Source organism: Papaver somniferum, chromosome 11 (genome assembly GCF_003573695.1).
Source record: "Papaver somniferum cultivar HN1 chromosome 11, ASM357369v1, whole genome shotgun sequence".
Classification (NCBI taxonomy): domain Eukaryota; kingdom Viridiplantae; phylum Streptophyta; class Magnoliopsida; order Ranunculales; family Papaveraceae; genus Papaver; species Papaver somniferum.
In genome coordinates, this window is record NC_039368.1 from 38,658,004 (window position 1) to 38,678,926 (window position 20,923).

Below are 20,923 nucleotides of genomic sequence, written 5' to 3' on the forward strand. Positions count from 1 at the left end.
TATCGACTTCATCTCCTCCACTCCGTCTGCAGAGAGCTGCTCCACAGCTCTGCAATTCCATCACCCTGCCACTGCCATCGCCACCACCTACTCCATAGCCACCTAAACACCACCACCAACTCCACTATAATCACTCCCCCCATCTTCTAGCCATCTATCCTACCAATTTATTTTCTTTTCTTTCTCAGAACCCTAGGAAAGAAATTGGTACAATAGCTCGAGCTAGAAAGAGAAATTGAAGGCATGGGAAGGAGCAGAGAAGGGAGAAGAAGCATGGGTTGAAGACGGACTCGTCTTATCACGTTTGGTAAGTTCGAAAATCAAAACCCTAGTCTACTGTCAATTTGGGGGAATTTATTAAAAAAACCCTAATTTTCTGTTAGGGAGAGCATCAGAAGATATGGGTCTGATTTGTACTATCAAATTAGGTAGAAACAATTTACCTAATTTCTGTTTGATTTTAGGGATTTTTTTGGGAAGAACCCTAATTTTGTAATTTGGGGGAAAACCCAAATTGGGTCTGTGGGTATAAATAGAAGGGACTGGTGTGATGTAAAGGCTTATGCCTGGATTAGCCAGTGTGTCACCCAAGAGCACTGGAATAGCCAGTGTCTCAAGGGTTAGTGTTTAATTTGCAACTATCTTTATGTTTATTCCATTACTCTTGTTTAGTTTCAGTTCAGTTGCTCTTATTTAGTTTCAATTCAGTTCATGTTTTTGTTTTATGTCTTCTGTGTTTGTTTATGTTCAGTTCAATGCTCTGTTTAGTAATTGTTTTGTTTTTATTGCTGTTATGTGAGCTCACATGTGTATGTGTATAGCTAGGCTGAGATGATGCCTTAAGTCACTGTTAGTGGTGGAATGCTAGGTTATAATTCATGTAAATTGAGTTGATTGAGAAATGGAGGAATTTAGTGCTCAACTGTGCTTGTGATTGATTGTGCTGTCAAAAGACAGTCAATGCTAGGAGTAAACAGTTGAGCAAGCTTCTTATCTTTCCATTCCATTTATGTATGCCCTGGAACATAGGCAGGCTTGAACCTTCACCTAGCTCCATTAGGGACAGGGATTTAACATAGAATTACACTATCTGGCTAGGTCACAAGGTGGATTCATAACCTAGTTGTGTTGTTTCTCTGTTTTGTATTTGTAATTTTGCTCCCCTGCCATTGCCCTTGGCTTAGGCCTTGGTTTATTACACTGTCATTTTATTGTCTTTGCTTCACTGTTTATCTTCATTGCTGTTTTCTCAATTGTTCACTGTTAAACTTTCACTGTCACCTTCTCACTTTCACTTTGTTCCATTTTGTTTTGCTTTTGTTCTCTGTTTAGTTTCATTGTTCTGTCACCTTCTCATAATACTTTTGTTCATTGTTTTGCTTTTGATGTGTTCACTGTCACCTTCTCACACACTTTTGTTACTTCAGTTTCAAGATCTGTCACTTAAAAGCCCATTTGTTCTCTTGCTTGGCTAAAGCCTAGTTCATAGCTCAGAAGCCTAGCTAATCTAAAGGCCCAGCCAACTGAGCCCAAGGTTCAGTTCATTCCAAAAATCAAAGGTCCAGTCCACTGTGGACTTAATCAAAGCCTAAGGGAAAAGCTAAGGCCCAGTTCACTGTTACCAAGCCCAGTTCACATCAAAAGACATTGAGCCCAATTCACAGTCACTGTTAGCCCAAGGCCCAGTGCAATTCAAAAACCCAAGCCCAGTTCACAATTGAAGTGTTGAGCCCAAGTTCACAGTTCATTCCAAAATCAGTCAAAGGCCCAAGGCCTAAAGCACTTCATCATTACAAACAAACCCACTAAGCCCAAAGCACAATTAGAAGCCCAATAAGCAATTTAGAGCCCAAATAGCTAGAAACTCCAAACACTCCCAATCTCTGTGGATCGACCCGTACTTGCACGAGCTACAACTGACGACCGTGCACTTGCGGTATTACTGTAGGCCCGTTTCATTTCACTTCAATTTTACACGCTTTCCCGGGTCCACCATGAATATATATTACGTGTCACCCAATATATCTCAAGTTCTTTAAAGAATTTATGTCTCGTGTTTTCATTCCATAAGTACAGACATTGGATCTAGTTCAGCTGAATAAGATAGTCAATTGGCTAGGCAAATTTCTTGTTGCCACTAAAGTTGATGTGAAAATTGGTCGTTACCATGATACACGTACACATTACATTGTATATACCAACACCTATGACAGGTGCATTTCCAACTCTTTTATTTATGATGGGAGATATAATTACATTTTAGCTGATCCCATGTTCAGTTGATACCTGTACTTTGGTATCATTACTGCTGGGGAGATTTTTTTTTTTGTCTCATGATATATATGTCCCTTTTCACATGCTTTATATGAGTCGGTACGTCTAACCCTCATTACTTTGGGGTTCTTACCATTTCAATTTTGCTACATTTAGCTTAATTTGAGAAATTTCTTTATCTCAACAGACCAAGAGAATCTCACAACACATGCCAACCGCTTACTTTAGGTTGAGTAGATTACGAAGATAGATCTCTTGTTGTCATACTCCAATATATACTGGTGCGTTAGTATAATGGATGAAGTAGAGAAATGGAAATTTTCTAACTCATATCATCTTCTGTGAGTTCTTCCACAAAAATTGGAATACATGTGATTTTATCTGAACGTATATTTTGAAACTAATGACAGATTAATAGTCGAGCAAGTGGATTACATTCCACCAAACATTCAAAATTTTGGGATGAATATATCAAGTACGCAATAATGGTGCCCCAAATAAATATATCTGAATTGAGTTGGTACAACCAATTAAACAAAATACACCATTCAACTGTAGCCAATATCATATTCAAGAGAACAAATAGCATTAAGACCATAATTCTTGATGATTCAGATCAATAAAAATAATTTAAATTGATCGCTTATATGCTGATAACTTATTTTAAGACTAAAAGTAAACAGAACTAGGCATATTCTAGAAACAAATAAATAAGCCTAACATATAAAAATTCGTGTTATACCTCAAAATTTTGTTCCCACTGTATGTACGCAAAACCAGGACGACTTTAGTCGCGCACGTCCCGAAATCGGAACTGAACAGGACACAACAGGCTGGGCCGGAACTGAACTGGACACAAAAGGCTGGGCCAGAACTGGATAGGATAGGACAGAGCAAGCTGGGCCGAAACTAAACTGGATAGGACAGAACAGCTGAGTTGGAACGGAACGGGACAGCTGAATTGAAACGGGGCCGCTCCAAGCGAACAGACATCTCTGAAAGATTAACAAATTTCTTTGTTCTTCCTCTTTTCGGAGATTCTCTAGATCCGCACACACAAACGATTAAAATAAATTAAATCAAACCAATTCCAAAGATCCGCACATACAAACAAAAGAAATTCTAAATTGAATCGACGCAACCCCTGATTAGTGCGTGCATACGCAAGTACTAAAATAACCAAAGTAATTCTAATCTAATCATTTTGATTACTACCTGATTGATTAGTACATGCCTATGAAAATAAAAAAAATAATAATAAAAAAAGATTCCTGGTTGCAAATACTTAATTAAAATAATCCTTAATGACTGATCGAATCAATTTCCGCCGTAAAATTTAATATACCCAATATATATGCCAAAATTAAAAACAGGAAAAAGAAAGAGAAAAAAAAATTCCAACTTATCTTATTTCCAGCGTCCATAGAAATCATCCATGTAGATGAAAGAAAAATTCCATATTGCTCCGACTTATCTTGCCAAAATTAAGGATTCTGTATTACATGGATATAATATATATGTATACATGGAAAGAGGAAAACCAAAAGACACCAAATTTAGACTGCATATCCATCGGCACGAGCCCTTCAACAATATTTTGAAAATTGATTGATTTAATATTTATATTTTGTTTTGACAAACCTTACCATGTATCCTTGGAAATATTTTGTTTTAATTAATAATGTTAATCCTGATAAGAATACTAATTATGGTAATTATTATATTTATGGATAATTGGCTTAATTAGATATGCTTAGCAATAATTAAGAAATTGGTATGTCAAGCTCCAGGGAATGCACATGACAGGAAAGGTGAAGCCGCATGCATATTATTAGGTGTTATTTACTTTTTATTAATAATATAATTAGCAGTTTATTATTTATTTATTTATTGATAATATTTAATTCGCATTTATATTTAATTAGACAAAGTCGACATTGATAGTTGTCATATGAGTTATGGAGTAGTTTAGGGCATGGTCAATCCATGACAAAAGCGAATTTTTATTCATTTTGTTAATAATTCTTTATGCATGTACAATAAAAATTCTATAAATTAATATTATCGAGATCATCAAAATTTATTAATTAAACAAGATATTAACTAACCGATAAATTAATCATTAATTTATAGATAAATTTCATATCACAAGTTTAGACAAAATTCATGCTTTCGTTGTTGTAAACTTCGATCAACAGATAACACAAATTTAGACAATTTGGAAGAACATACAGACAGTGAAATCTCTCAAGAATTGCAAAATTTGATCGAGAAGTTGGGTTATCGCAATTCAACGAATGTCGAAGATGTCCTAAATTATCCGAAAGAAAATGAAGTTATACAGTTGTTGACTGGTGAAAGAGCGTTATGGGAACTGATAAATATGTGGAAGAAGATGATGAAAGTTCTACAATAGAGCCCCTTCGCGAGACGAGGCTATTAAAGCGGCAATCATATTGAATAATTTCTTGTTGAGCTATGAGAAAACAACACCAAATTTTTTTACAATGATAAGAAAAATTAGCGATGAAATTCAATGCGATGTTGATTTTAGAAAAAAACAGAAGATAATTAAATCATTTTGCAACAAGTCTTCGTAAATCATTAATTTATTGAATATATATATGCATTATTAATTTATATTTAATATGGGACCTACAAGGTAATACAAAATGTATTATCTTATAATTTTAGCGAATTATTAATTTGGCACGTTGTCCCCGACTCGGGATCAGCCAAAAATATTATTTAAGCGAGTTTATTAAATAATCGAGTGTTATTTTAAGAGTTTCTACTGTATTTTCATTATTGCTTGCTAAATGATTTGTTTATCTCTACGTAAAGTTATTTTACAGAGTTTTTAGTTGGTAGCCGAGCAATAAACTGGGCACCAACCTTTTTTTGAATAGCAACACCCAATCTGTGAAAAATAACACTACCTAGACCATTACCAGCGTCATGACTAATTAAACAATTCTTCAAACGCTTGAAAAAACATATAGTATCTTCACTTGAAAAAACATACAGTATCTTCACTTGAAAAAACATACAGTATCTTCACTGAGCTCCCCTATGATAGTAAAAGCTAAAACATCCAAACCATAACCATGCGAACCACGTTCATTTGTAATTAATTAAAATTGCCTTCCTATAGACAAATACGTGTTGGTGTAGAATCAATGGAAACATTTTTTAACACACAATTGCCACATATCGTATTAGCATTGGTTTTCATTTAAACAGTGCATGGATTTGCCATGTGTCCAGGTCTTATTGGCTTCCTCTAAGATGACCAAAATTTCATAGTGGCGTGTTTGAAATTGTGCTGCACAACAATTGCCTTGGTGCTCTAAAGGGAAGAAAAAACGAATTTAGCTAGCCATGGAAGTTAGGTCACGTGGGAGTTCCCCTGGTGGGATTAAAGTAATAATCTAAAACGTGTTTGGGAGAATTTACGAGTCCAAATCTGTTTACATTCTTGAGTAATTAAGTACTAGGCAGATTTTGATTGGGAAAGTGATATTAGCATCCCATATTGGCTCGGTTAGTTGCCTTCTCTAAATGACTAGGAATACTATTTGAGATGCGATGACTAGGAACCACGAGTACAAGTATTTAAGACGTTGTTCTCTTTTCGCTAGCCGCACACACAAAAAAAAAAAATAACAAAACAAAAAAAGAGAAAAGGATAGGAAATGTACAGGAGAACAAACGAATAATTATGGGAGTTGCAAGACTTGGCTATGTTAACAAGGGATTTCTTATCGGGGGGATTTCATTGTAATATATTCCTTATCTGATATTCTTGGTGCTAGCCGTTGAGGTATGTGCAGGGCAATCAAAAAACTATTTTAATTAGGTTTTCTTTAATTAAATTTATGGTTACATATTTTCATTTTTGTATGGATTGATTGATGATATTGAGGATGTTATGAGCGGGATTATGAATGTTTCTTATTTTCAAAAATATTTTTGATGGGATACGAGATATCTTGGGGAATGAATTTGGTTCCCTAAACCCACTTGGAGCTTCCTGGGACGAGAAGTTGATTATTTTTAATGGGATACGAGATATCTTTGGGAGGATTTGATTCTCTAAATCCATGTGGGACTCCCTGGGGAAAGCGGTTAACTGTTATATTGATATTGGCTCCCTGGGGCGAGCGGTTGATTGTTTGATTCTTTTTATAGATATTGGCTCCCTTGGGGCGAGCGGATTTTTGTCTTTAACAGGCTTCCTTGGAGCAAGCGGATTTTCGTCTTTAACAGGCTCCCTTGGGGCAAGCGGATTTTCATCTTTAACAGGCTCCCTGGGGCGAGCGAGTTTTGTGTTCATTTTAAACAGGCTCCCTATCATTAGCAAACTCCCGGAGGGCGAGCAATATTTTAATGATTTGTACATGCTTATCAGTTAAGGGTGGCTATAATGGTTTTGACTATATTTTATTCAGTGAATTGTTTGATGAACTACGGTCGTGCATGTCGGTTCAACACTTATTATCATAACAAAATCAATGTTGTTTTATAATTGGAGTGAATATAAATATTAATGATTCTGATGCTTAAAGTTGTCATATATGCCTAAAATTATATTTTATGATGGAAACAATCTTAGTTTAAAAGTTGTAAAACATTGTATGATGTTAAGTAGACTGTTTATCATTTTAATTTCTAATAGAATTTGGAATAATTCTTTTTGTAATAAATCTTAAGTGACATTTCATAAAAATTGTAGAATTTTCTGAGTTGTATACGTATTTTTAAAATAATTCTTTGTACTAGTGTTAAATCCAGAAAATATATAACAATAAACTCTAGGATAATGTAACTTCCTGTGAAGTTGTGGTTTATTGTTATCCTTAGTGTTTTGCAAGCTTTTTTGAAAAGCTATTTAGTTTCTTTATCTAATCCCATGACTTAGTTCTGACTTGAATCCCAATTTCTCCCTTGTTTTTTCTTTATTCTTGTCTTGTACCCTTATGTGCTCGTGTGGCCTTGTGTGATATTTATGGTTTACTAAAATTGGTCCCTTGTTTCGAATCTATCTATTTAGGTTTAGATTTTTATTTGTTTACCTTATCTTAATTGTGATTCACCATCTCTAGAAATGTATGTATTAATTCTCATATGTTTTTTCTTTTAAAGGATTACTTGGTCTAATTCAGTAATCTATGATTTTTCATTGTTCACCCTGTCTTAGTTATACTTCACCTTTTGTACAAACGAATATCTTAATTCTCCTTTGACTTTTTTTTAAGGGATTATTTGATCTAATTCAGTAATTTAGGATTTCTTTTTCTTGATATGTATCTTAATCGTGAGATTTTTCATTTGTACGTGCTTTTACAAACTTTGCGGTCGTTTAGTTTAATTGTTAGATTTCGGGATATCTCAATCCTCCTCAGCGCCTCTTCTATATGTACCTATTATGAAGAAATGATAACCTCTAACCCAAACCCATGCTCCTTTGATCTTGCTAGCCCCCAGGTAAGTCCTCTCAAAATATTTTGGTCATATCAAATCTGTCTCACTTAATTGTCAATTTCTCTTTTTTAGATTCATCTGTGTTAAGTTGTTCATTTTTTGAAGTTGTATCCAGGCTTTGAAGTATCTGCATGTAACGTATAATTTTTCAGTTTGCTGTCTGTATTATTCAATTGAATTTTGCTGTTTTTAACGTTCCTTAAGGCTTGCTGACAAATCATACAATATTCTCTGTGTAATTATACAAGCTTCACTTTCCTTGTTTTGATTGAGCCAACACTTTTAAAAAACCTTTTGAGTGGTCACCTAATCATATACTAGTAGAACAGTTCCATCTCCTAAATATCACCAAAACTCTTCCCTTCTCTTAAAATCCCACTTAAAACTAGGTATCTCACAGGGGTGTGCATAAAATCCGGAACCGCGGATTTCATCCGCAACCGTCCGTAAAATTGCGGGTGAAAATCAATCCGCAAGAGTCTATGGGCCGGACACGGGTGAGTTTTCAAATCCGCAAGGTTTAGCGGTTTGGTTGCGGTTGGTTTTGTAAATCCGCGGACTCACCCGCATTGTAGGGCGATAAGGGCTTAATAGGGATTTGAAACAGAACTTGGAATCTGCAAGAAGAGACACCAGTGATGATGCATTTGAAACAGAACTTGGAGTTGGCCCAACAACATTAGTCAAAGTAATTGAAATCAATTGAAGTTTAGGCCAGTAGTGACCGAACATGTGAACGAGGTCAACCATGAGATCTTTGTTAGTGCTGACATCCATGTACTGAAGTTGTGGAAGATTAGGCATTAAACCTTGCAACTGACAGTTGTTTAAGTTAAGGTTCAAGGAGTGAAAGAGATGTGAAATTAGCAAGCTGAATAGGAATTGTTGAGCTCAAAGGATTAGAATCCATTCGGAGATACGATAGGTTTGAGAGACTATAAAATTAATTAAGTGGAAATGGACCAGAAATGCTACAATCATAAAGTGATATCTCCCTAAGGTTAGGAAGCGCCGATATGGGTTCAGTGCAGTTCGTGTTGTGCACTGAAGAAGCCACGCAGATAGATCAACACCCGCAAGGTTTAGCGGTTTGTTTACTTTTTTTTTTCTTTTTTCTTTTCTTCCGACTAAATCCACAGTTAATCCGCATCCGGTCCGTATTACCCGTTGATCCGCGTATGTGACATCCGCGGGTGATTGGGCCGGTCACGGTTCAATTTTCCAAATCCACAACTTTGACGGTTTGGTTGTCGGTGACCCCTAATCCGCAACCGTCCATCCGTTGCACACCCCTAATATCCCATCTTCTCAAAAAAGCCCATTTAAACCTATTATCAAGCGTCAATTAAACTTCTCATATCCGTCCGACTGTAAAACCCATTCACACTAATTCACCCTTTAAAAGCATGACTATTCTTTCTTAGAATTGTCAAGGCATAAACCTCTCATCCTCTATTCAACATCTGAAAGGACTAGTTACTCTTCACAAGCCTAGCATCCTATTTCTCTCTGAAACTCTAGCTAACGATCAACACATAAGAAGATTATCTCAATCACTTCAATTCAATAATTATGTCAACGTCCCAAAAATTGGAAGGAGAGGCGGACTATGCTTAATGTGGGAAGATAACCTAAATATCCAAATACTACTTCAATCTCAAAACTACATCCACAAAAAAGTTATGCCACCACTTCCAGAAAAACCATGGTTCTTCATGGGCATCTATGGCCCTCCGCATCCAGATATAAGGAAAAATATTTGGCAAGAATTTCCAACAATCTTCGACAATATCAATCCATCTACCCCATGGCTGTTGACAGGAGACTTCAACGACGTCCTAAATCAATCAGAGAAAAAGGAGGGAGGAAAGTTACATATGCCCAATCTCAACCTCTCCTCACTCTGATGGACCAGATGGGTTTTATATATTTAGGATTCCGAGGAGACCCATACACTTGGAAAAACAACCAAATGGGGCAAGAGAATATCTAAGAAAGATTAGATAGGGCTTTAGCAAACCAAATGTGGCGAACAACAAATCCCCATGCGGCAGTTACTCACCTTCCAAGAATAGAATCTGATCATGCCCCAATACTACTTCAGAAGAAAGCAATGGATTGGCAAGGAACAAAAAACTACAAATTCGAACACCTTTGGCTCTCTCACCCCCAACTCAAGCAAATCGTCGAATCAGCTTGGGATCAACAACAAGATAATGGAACTACACTCAACCTCCAACTAAAGCTTATTACAACTGGACAAACTCTCTTAGAATGGAACAAGGAAACTTTTGTCCACCTACCAACTAAGATCAAGAAATCGACAGCCAAGATAAAGCACGCCCAACACCAATGTGCATCCCAAACAGCATCAGATTTGGAACACTGGTTGATTCAAGAAAAACAACTGAGAATAGAGCATGAAGAATTATTACAATGTCATGCGACGTACTGGAAACAAAGATCTAGAATTCAATAGCTCCAATCAGGTGATCTCAACACAACATTTTTCCATACTAAAGCTACCATTCACAGAGCTTGTAACAATATACAACAACTACAAGACACACAAAACAACTGGATTAGAAAAAAAAGACGTAGTTCAACTCATTCTAGATCACTATTCTCAACAGTATACAACCCCGCCTACAGAAATAAATGAAGATATTTTTACAAATATCAGACCTCGGTTTACTCCTAGGCAATCAAACCTACTTACAAAGGAAGTAACTACAGCAGAAATCAAACAAGCACTGTTCTCGATAAATTCCGAAAGTGCTCCGGGTCCAGATGGCTATACAAGTAAGTTTTTTAAATTTTTCTGAGAAACAACCCACCCTCAATTGATAGCAATGGTTAAAGATTTCTTTAATAATCTTACTATGCACCCTCTCATGAATCACACAAACATAACACTAATACCTAAAGTCGACCACCCTTCAAAACCTTCACAATTCAGACCAATAGGACTCTGTAACGTCACATATAAAATCATCTCAAAAATTTTAGTCAATAGAATTAGGCTTATTCTCCCCTTTTTAATAAGCCCTTTCCAAAGTGCTTTTGTACCAAAAAGATCAATACACGACAATATAGCAATTGCTGGAGAACTCTTCCATCATATTAGAACCTCAAAATCCACCAAAGATCCAAAAATAGCTCTCAAACTAGACATCCAAAAATCCTATGACATCCTAGACTGGGGATTCATCAAAACATATTTTACAAAACTTGGATTCCCATTAGCCTTTATAGACTATATTATGCTATGCGTCACAACAGTTACTTATTCAATCAAAATAAATGGTACACCTCATGGATACATCACCCCAAGCAGAGGTATCAGACAAGGAGACCCACTATCTTCCTATATTTTTATCATATGTGCTGAAATCCTATCTACAAACCTGGGAAACCTTCAAAACCAAAAATTAGTTCCAGGACTTAACATATCACAAAAAGCACCTCCCATAATTCATCTAATGTATTCAGATGATCTTCTGATTACCTATAAAGCTTCAGATCAGAGTAACCAACACCTTAAAACCCTCCTCCACGCCTATAGCTCCTCTGCAGGGCAAGTAATTAATACTACCAAATCAGTAATCATCCATTATCCTAATCTAGACCCAATCAAAATAAATGATCTTCAACAATTCTTTAATATGCCGACCACATCAAAACCTCCAACCTATATAGGCATCCATTTCAAACAAGGAAGAGCATCAAAGTGAACTTTCACTCTCCTCTTACAAAGATTATCCAGAAAAGCAAAAGGATGGATGACAAAATACTTAACTCTAGCCGGGAGACTAGTTCTCATCAAAACCTCCCTAGCTCCAACCTCCAATCACATAATGCAAACAAAAAACCTACCCAAAAATATACACAAACAAATAGATCGTATCACCAGGAATTTTTTCTGGGGACATGACTCAACAATCAAAAAACTACACCCTATAGGATGGGATAAAGCAACAAAACCATTAGCCGAAGGAGGATTAGGAATAAGAAAAAGAAGTGATCACAATGGCTCTTCTAATGAAGAGAATGTGGAATTTGCATGAAAAACCTAACTTTATATGCGGAAGTCTATTCAGCGCAAAATACCTTAAAGAACAGCCAATTTTTCAAGGAAACGTTTTCATACCCTCTGCTTCCAGTCCTCAATGGAGACAACTCGCATCAATTATCCCTACCATGCAAAACTTAATTTTCCACCGTATTGGAAATGGGTTAACAACTTTGATAGAAGCTAATTGGATTCCGCACTCTCCCAATCTAGACCCGACACAATGCTACCCAATCCAAACGGCAACAAATATCATCGACCCAATCTCCCACTCTTGGAATATGAAAAATTGAACACATTTCCCAATCCAATAATTCAAAAAATCATCAACATCCACCTTCCCCAAAATAATACCCTAGATAAAGTTATCTGGCCACACTCAAAAAATGGAAAGTACACTACATCTTTAGGATATAAATGTCTAACCTACGGTTAACCAACCCACACACCTCTAACACCTACCAAATTCTTATGGACCTTACCATGTCCACCAAAAATTCGCTTTACTTGTGGAAAGCCATCAATGAAGGATTACCAACCTTCTCTCTCTTACATCGAATCCATTTGACCAACTCAGACATATGTCCAAGATGCAATACTGATACGGAATTAGCAAGCCACCTTTTAATTCATTGCCCAACGACAACTACTTCCTGGAAAAACTTATTCAATCAACTTACAAATGCACCAAACTCCAACCCCAACCCGACCTTCACCTTAACTCCACAAACAACCATATCCCAAATCCTGCAACAACCAACATCAACAACTATAATCTCCTCCTTCTGTTTTCTATTATGGACCCTATGGCTATCCAGAAATGATCTAGTTTACCAACAAAAACAAACAACTTCGGAAGAAATCCTAACATGGGCACAAAAACTACAACAAGAATATTTAGGGGCACTTCACGCTTCACCACCAATCATACCAGGAGATACACCAACATTCAACCACCCAACAACGGATAGAAGGACAACAACAATATAGGTAGGTTGGTCCACTCCGAACATCCACTGGATAAATATTCACATATGGAGCATCCAGAGGCCACCCGGGATTTGCAGGGACGAGATTCGTCTGCAGAGACTCTGATGCACGAACGTTAATAGCAATGGCTCAACCTCTGGAAACTACCACTGCCCTAACTGCAGAAACCTGGGCATTACTATCGGCCTCAAGAACAGCAACAGAGAGACAATGGCCTAGAATTCTCTTTGAAACGGACTCAGAGAAAATTCATGTGTTTCATCACATAAACCACCATACCACCTTGGCACATAGCAGGAATGATTAAAGAAATAAAAAGTAGGCTTAGGAAAATCCCGCAAGTCGCCATACAACACAACTACAGGGAAGGCAATCAAGCAGCGGACGGATTAGCAAACCATGAAGCAGACGGAAGCCAAGTAGGAAACTATTCAACCAAAACTTGGGACCAGACAATCCCATCTTTTATCAGTCACATTTTATTTCAGGATTCTGTGGGTACCACATACCCACGACAAGTTGTAATTGAAACTCTTCTCTAATAAAATTCATGCTTAATATATATATATATATAACACTTGTAAATGTCTCGTAAATATTCTATTTTACAACTATGACCCACTAATTTTTAGACCTTAGTTCTTCATGAGAAATTCAAGATCTATCTTTTATCTTTCTAAAATAACAAGCCTCGTGTAAATTTGATTTGTGTATGATTTTATATAATTTTTATAAAATGCGCTATATTTTTATATAATTTTTGACCGTGGTCTTAGGTTATTAAGCTTAATCTAAATATCCTGGAAAATTGATACCTAGTAATATATCCAGTCAGTATTTTATCCACATAGTTATCATAAATTTTGGAACTCGTATGAATCCTGTAAAATTTTAGGAGTCTACATTTGTCAATTTTCAGTTTTACAATTTGGTGTTTCAAGCGGTACTTTTAAATTAAGTCATAAGTATTGAACGGTGTAATATTTTTGCTTCGTAACTACAATGTGTCTTGCTTCTGGTAGCTTTATAACCATGCAAAATCAATGGTTATATTTTTCCTAAATGAATTTCTGAGTTTCGCCGCGATAGAATTGTCAACATGAATATAAAGTAAAATAGCTCAAATGAATTACTTAATGAGCTTGGGCTTGTAACCGGGCTATGGTTGGGATATTGACGTAGCATCTCGGGTTCTCGGGCATTGGATTCGGGCAGAGTCCGGGCCCGAAAATCGGGTGTTATAATGATAGTTTTGTCACTAAAATTGACAAAGGGGGAGATTGTTAGAGTACTGCCCGGTCGAACTCGCAAACATTGCTATCTCAAGCTTGTCTGTCAATGTTAGTGATCAAAACTATAAGTCTTGATTTCTAGTTTACTTATAGCGATGTCTCGGACTAGATTGTGTAGTTGAGCATTAGACTTCACGACGTTCATCATTTTAAGACGAAGAACTACTAGGGAGAGCTTGTGGAACTTCATCAACAAAAGGTATGTGGATACTGAAACTCATCTATCACTTGAAAGTCTATTTCTGCTCTATCTCATAAATTGAGACAAAAGTCATATTGCTATATAGTATTCGATTATACACATTTGAGATTTCGTGCTGAGTTTAACTCGCTTACATATTTCTCGAAATATGTGTTGGTAAGCTTTCGCTTCAACCAAGTTCATCTTATATTCTTGTCGAAAGTCAAATGATGATCATGTGAAAATCGCCGAGTAACATCTTACATGGTTTGTGTGATACAATCATTTGGTGTAGACTTGGAATGTTTCGTAATGATTATTTCAATAACTTGAAAATTGCTTTGATGCTAATAGTTCGTGAAAACAGCTATTGTCATCCTCTAAGAATGTTTCAATAATTGAAATAGAGTTTAGAACAATTGGATATAAGCATAGTATGCGTACTTGCATATATGTAATCCATGTCCGGGAACCATAGTATGCATACACGTATGCGTACCTGTTGGTTTGTGAAAGTCCGGGTACCTAAGTACACATACCGGTACGCGTACTGGCGTAAGGTTTGGGTCCGGCAATTTCTGTTGTGTTTGGAGGTATGCGTATCCATTCGCATACTGGCGAACCCAAACTCAGTCTGGCTACTTAAGTATGCGTACCCGTTTGCATACTTGAGTGGTTAAAGTTCTAGAATCGGTTTGTTCATGAACTAATACATTTATATAATAAGAAATGAAATCTTTGTAAACCACGTCTATAATGTTCATGAATTCGTAGAGTGAATATAACAGTTGAACAACTCTAAAACTAGTTTCATTTGAGTCATTTGAACCAGTTGTGGTTAAGATGAATAAGGTTGATATGAGAGTGTTCATATGGCTAAATTCGGTTAACTACTGTTGAGCCAACCTAGTGTACACGTTTAGGTACGATCAATCAAACCTAAATGAAGGTACATTTCATTTGTGTATAACAAGCTAAGTTCGATCTAACGGTTGAAAGATATTAGCTTGAGTTTAATCAGGTTTTCATCTAATGGTGAATATTGAATGCTTTGTTACCATGGTAACTTAGATTATAAACCCTAATTTGAAAATTATATAAGAGAGAACTCTAGCAACTGGGAAACCTAATCCCCACACCTTCTGTGTGATATTAGTTGCGACTAGAGTCGATTCTCCTTTAACCTAAGGTTTTTCACGAAACCCTGTAGGTTAACGACTTGAAGACTTCATTGGGATTGTGAAGCCAGACCCAACTATTTTCTCTGTATTCGCATGTTCTAATCTTACTTATACTATCGTGATTGAGTATTATCTTTGCTAATATTTGCTTGAGATTTATCTCCGATAGGTAAGATTAAAAGAAGTCACAAACATCTTCGTCTCATCGTTTGTGACACAATATCGTGTTTCGCTTCCATACTATTAATACTATTGTGAGGTGATTGATAATACTAGGATGTTCTTCGAGAATATAAGTCCGGTTTATCAATTGGTTCGTGTGCACCTTGTTTTATCAAAAGACGGAACAAAACTCATAGGTATTTCTGTGGGAGACAGATTTATCTATTCCAATAGACTTTTCTGTGTGAGACAAATTAGTTTATCAAGTTTTTGACTTTGGGTCGTAGCAACTCTTGGTTGTGGGTGAGATCAGCTAAGGGAATCAAGTGCGCAGAATCCTGCTGGGGTTCAGAGATGTAAGGAGCGCAACTGTACCTTGATCAGTGGGAGATTGATTAGGGCTCAACTACATTCCATTCCTAAGTTCATTGGTAGTAGGCTAGTGTCTGTAGCAGCTTAATAAAGTGTGGTGTTCAAAGCTGGACTAGGTCTCGGGGTTTTTCTGCATTTTCGGTTTCCTCGTTAATAAAATTTATGGTGTATGTGTTATTTCTTTTCCACATTATATTTTGTTATATAATAGAAATATCACAGGTTGTGGGTTAAGTTCAATCAGTTCTTGAATCTGACCTTTATTGAATTGATTGACACTTGGATATTGGTTTGTGATACCGTCCAAGTTATTTCTCTTATTCAATCGGGCTCGCAAATTACTATTTGTTTGAATGCGGATTGAATTGAGAAATAGAGATATAAACTCTTTGATATACTTTTCTATAGATTGAGTCTGACTGTCTAGTTGATTCTCTTGAAAGTATATTGGAGTTTCTCTATTCAGATTGCCGAACGAAATATTGGGTGTGGTTGTTAGGCCCCCGCTTTTTGAACATAGTTGGTAAATGCACAAAGTACAAATACATGTGTCGTTCGTGAATCGGCTGAGTCATGCTACGCAAAGTTAATGAGTAAAACCGAGTTTCGGAGTTGACAGAACTTTTTCAATTCACGTACCGGTTTGGAAACTTAGGTGCAAAACTGAGTTCCAGAGTTGACAAAACTTTTTTAGTTTGCGAAACGGTTTGAAAACCTTAAGACTTTACCAGTTCCGGAGTTCACAAAACCTTTTCAGTTTGCGTACCGGTTTGGGTACTAAATTGGTTCAGGAACATAGAACTATATTGGTTCGCATACCGGTTTAGATACTTAAACCCGGTTCCCTTACCATAGTTCCAAAATAGTTTGCATAGGAAAAATATCCTTGTTAGAAACTAGTAATTTTCGTTACAGTGCATTAATAAGGCCATCAACAAACAAGCATCTTAGTGCGACTTCAGATCATAAAGCGTAAAATGGTACATAGTCAATTAAGGAGACTCGGAACCATGACATTGAGCGAACTTTCCCAGTAGTGAAGTCACAAAACAATATCTCAAATACTTGATCCAAATGATAATAATCATAGCTCACATAAATCATTCACTTTATACATCCAAAAAATATAATAAAGTTAAACTAACTTGCTGGTAAACAGACACATTGGTGCTCAGGTCTCGACTTAATCACTCTTCTACCATAGAGATTCAGTATAATGCGTTTCTAATTAAAAGAACCCAACATATATATTAATTATGCAATTGAACCTTATGTATATCTTCCACTATTTCACCTCCACCTACCTACTACATATTTAACCACTTGAGTTTTCAATGATAATTAAGCTAAACATAAAAAATTGAAATAGAAAATCAAAATTACTTATACATGATTTCCTAGCTTTCTCGACATGTTTTCAAACTAATATATTTGAAGTTTAAGATTTAATGGAAAAAGAATTGATCAGATCTAAGTAAAAAAAACATATAACAAGATGCAAATAATTGAAAAGACTTACCTCCAATTATTATGTGACAAGGAGTGAATCAATCAACCTAGAATAATTAAAATGGAATCAATTGATTTCGAATTGATTCCAAAATCTCTTGTACAACCCCCAAATCGATGAAATTAAGGCTAAAACCAAATATCTAGGATACAAAAATTGTAGATACAGTTTGATGACTCAAGTTAAAGGAAATAAATCTAAATGAAAAATAAAACGAGATGAACAAGTTTCATCATCTTCGGCGGCAGCGGATAGAGATTTTTTTCACCATTGGAAACGAAGAAATAAAAGTTGAACTGTGAAGAAATCATTTTGTGGGTATTTTTGTCATCATCTTTTTTTTGTTTTGGACTAAATTGTTTATGAAAGGACTGACTCGTTTCAGATTTGGTAAATTTGAACTTCGTAGTACTAGGTTTGAGCGGGTAGGACTAGAGAGTATAAAACCACGTAACTCTGGGACTAAACATTAATTCCTACTTCTGTTGGGGGATAGGAGACGTAGTCCTCTCCAATTATCAATGCGGTTGCCAGACTTAAGAGGCTGGTGAGGGCTTTGGTCCATCTTTTGGCCTTGGAATGTGTTGTCGCTGCTGTCCCATTTTAATCATGCGACAATGCACCAGGTCTTTATTTTTTTATTTTTTTATTTTTTTTCCCTTTAAAAATAAATAAAATAATATAAAAATCATACAAAGCTCTTGGTTGGTAACCTAGCAACAAGCTGGGCTTCAACTCCTCTTTCAATAGCAATGCCTAATCTATAAAAAATAAAACTACCCAAGCCACTACTAGCGTCGTTTCTAACAAAACAATTTTTTAGACGCTTGAAAAAACACAAAGTATCTTCACCGAGATCTCCTAAAGTAGAGAAAGCTAAGACACACAGCCCATAGCCGTGTGAAACACACTTGTCAAGGTATTTAGTACGTTTTCGTGAAACAACACTAGAAATAGCCTTCCCTGGGACGAAAGAGCGGACACCTTCACCAGTGAAAGGCGAGACACCTGTAACATCCATACAAACATGGTAGGTTGGGAAACCTACAATAAAATACTGCAAGTGCACAGTGTCTAACTAGCAAAACAATGGCAAGTACAGGTCGTTCCCACGAGGAGTGTGAAATACTACTACTAATTAATATCAAAACTAACTAATCGACAAGATGATGTTTGAACGATTTTCAGAAATTTGGAACAAAATGAAATAATAATAATTCTAACAGTAAACAAAATGAGAGCAGGTTAATAAGATTTTTGGTTTCCACCAATTAATTATGCAAATTCTACTAGTCATTAAAAATATATTCTATGCATTTTCAAATATTGTTTCTCCGCTGTAATTTTCTTCGCTTCATGGGTAGTGATTCTAAAGAATTACATATCAATCCTAAAGCATATCACGTCAAAGAACTTAACCAAAGCACGCCATATCAATTGAAAAGCATAAATAATCAAGAAAATCACATGAACAATAAAATACCAAGCCATATGAAGAAAAACTACTAGTCATTCAAATCATTATTGAGCATATAAATGTAGAGTTTACACAATTATATTGGTTTCTACCTAAACCCTAACATGACTCTAGCTAGACATGGCTTTCTCAAAATCCATAAACATATTAAAATCAAACTCTAGATAATGAAAAATGAAGAATCGAAAACAAAACTTCAAAAACATTCCCTGCTTACGGCCCTGTGGCCGGGCTCTCCTCTCAAATAGTCGACACCCCTTCTTATAACCTTCCCTTTCTTTTATTTCATTAATCAAAGAATCAAAATAAATTATTCTATGAAAATATCTTGCATGCAAGTTGATGTCGTCATCAGTATGTTTCTCCAAATAGTATTGCCACCTCGTTCTTCCAATGAATGAATAATCTCTCCTTATTTCAAAAATCTCCCAAATGAAGAAAGAGTTACTTTATTTCCAAAATAATCTCACGTGTAAATATTCCTCAGTTAATTCTTCACATGGCAAATAAATTATCTTTCCCGGTGGAATATATTTGTAATAAAGTAAGAAAGATAAAATACTCCCATTTTCAGTTTGTATGCGCCAACCCCACTTTGATTTCAATTCATTTGTTGCGTTTGTGCCTCGCCTATGAAACAATTTTATGCTGCTGATATATATGGAGATACCAGGCCAGCTACATTTTATCATTTTTTTCATTGTGGTTGCTGATATATGGAAATACCAGGCCAACCTCATTTCATCATTGTGGTTGCTGATATATGGAAATACCAGGCCAACCCCATTTCATAATTGTGGTTGCTGATACTTGGAAATATCAGGCCAACCCGGCTGCTGATACATGGAAATACCAGGCTAGCATAATAAGTGCTGCTGATATATAGAAATACCAGGCCAGCATAATTGATCATTGTGGTTACTGATACATGGAAATACCAGGCCAACCACATTTCACCATTGTGGTTGCTGATATATGGAAGTACCAGGCCAACCACATTTTTCCATTTTCGTCGCAAACACCATCAAGTCTCACATTTTGCTGTTTATTCGCTGGATGATCGAATTCACTTGTACTTTCTACAAAAGCACTAAAATAGTATTACTAACTAAAATATTGTATCATAGCTAATATAAGTACGGGTATAAAATGTAGCATATAAATGCTTATCAACACCCCCACACTTATATTTTGCTAGTCCTCGAGCAAAACAAAGATATTATGCAATTAATTTTTTTTTAATTCTAAGAAAAGTGAAAACCTGCAAAAATATGGATAATTACCCACTCCCCCATGCTTAAACATTACATTGTCCTCAATGTAATTGAGTCATCCAACGTAGAAATTAAGATGGAAAATACAAAAATAAACAATTAAAATAAGAGATAGAGTAGAGGGAACAAATCTGATGGGTTGACTCCCATGAAGCGAAATGTATTTGTTTCCCAACTTGCCAATAGCATGTAGTCTCAAACAAGGTGAGGTTGGTACCCCAAAGTAGACATCCAATCATATATATAGAGTCTAAAAAGTTGAGGATCATCCCAACTAATCCGGTCAGTTGAAAATATGCACCTGCAAATACTATAAACCTCCAGAAAGATGTTTAAATTCATTCCCATTAGAAAATTATAAGTGCAAATTACATCAGTCCCATAAGCAACGGGTTCATATTTTTTGATAATTTCTATTCGCATAGCACTCTCTAAATCAGGTTCTAAATCAGCTGAAATGATTTCCGCAACTAATATTGGTTCAAATTCATCCGCGAAACAATAGCTTAATGGAGCAATAATATCACGACTCATAGACCCATTATCATTTAAATCGGTTTCATTATCAATATCATCAAGACAAAAAAATTCAGAACTTAATGAATAAGGGTCAAGGTCGGAGCTTTCTCGTCTATAGAACTAGTCGAGACTCTG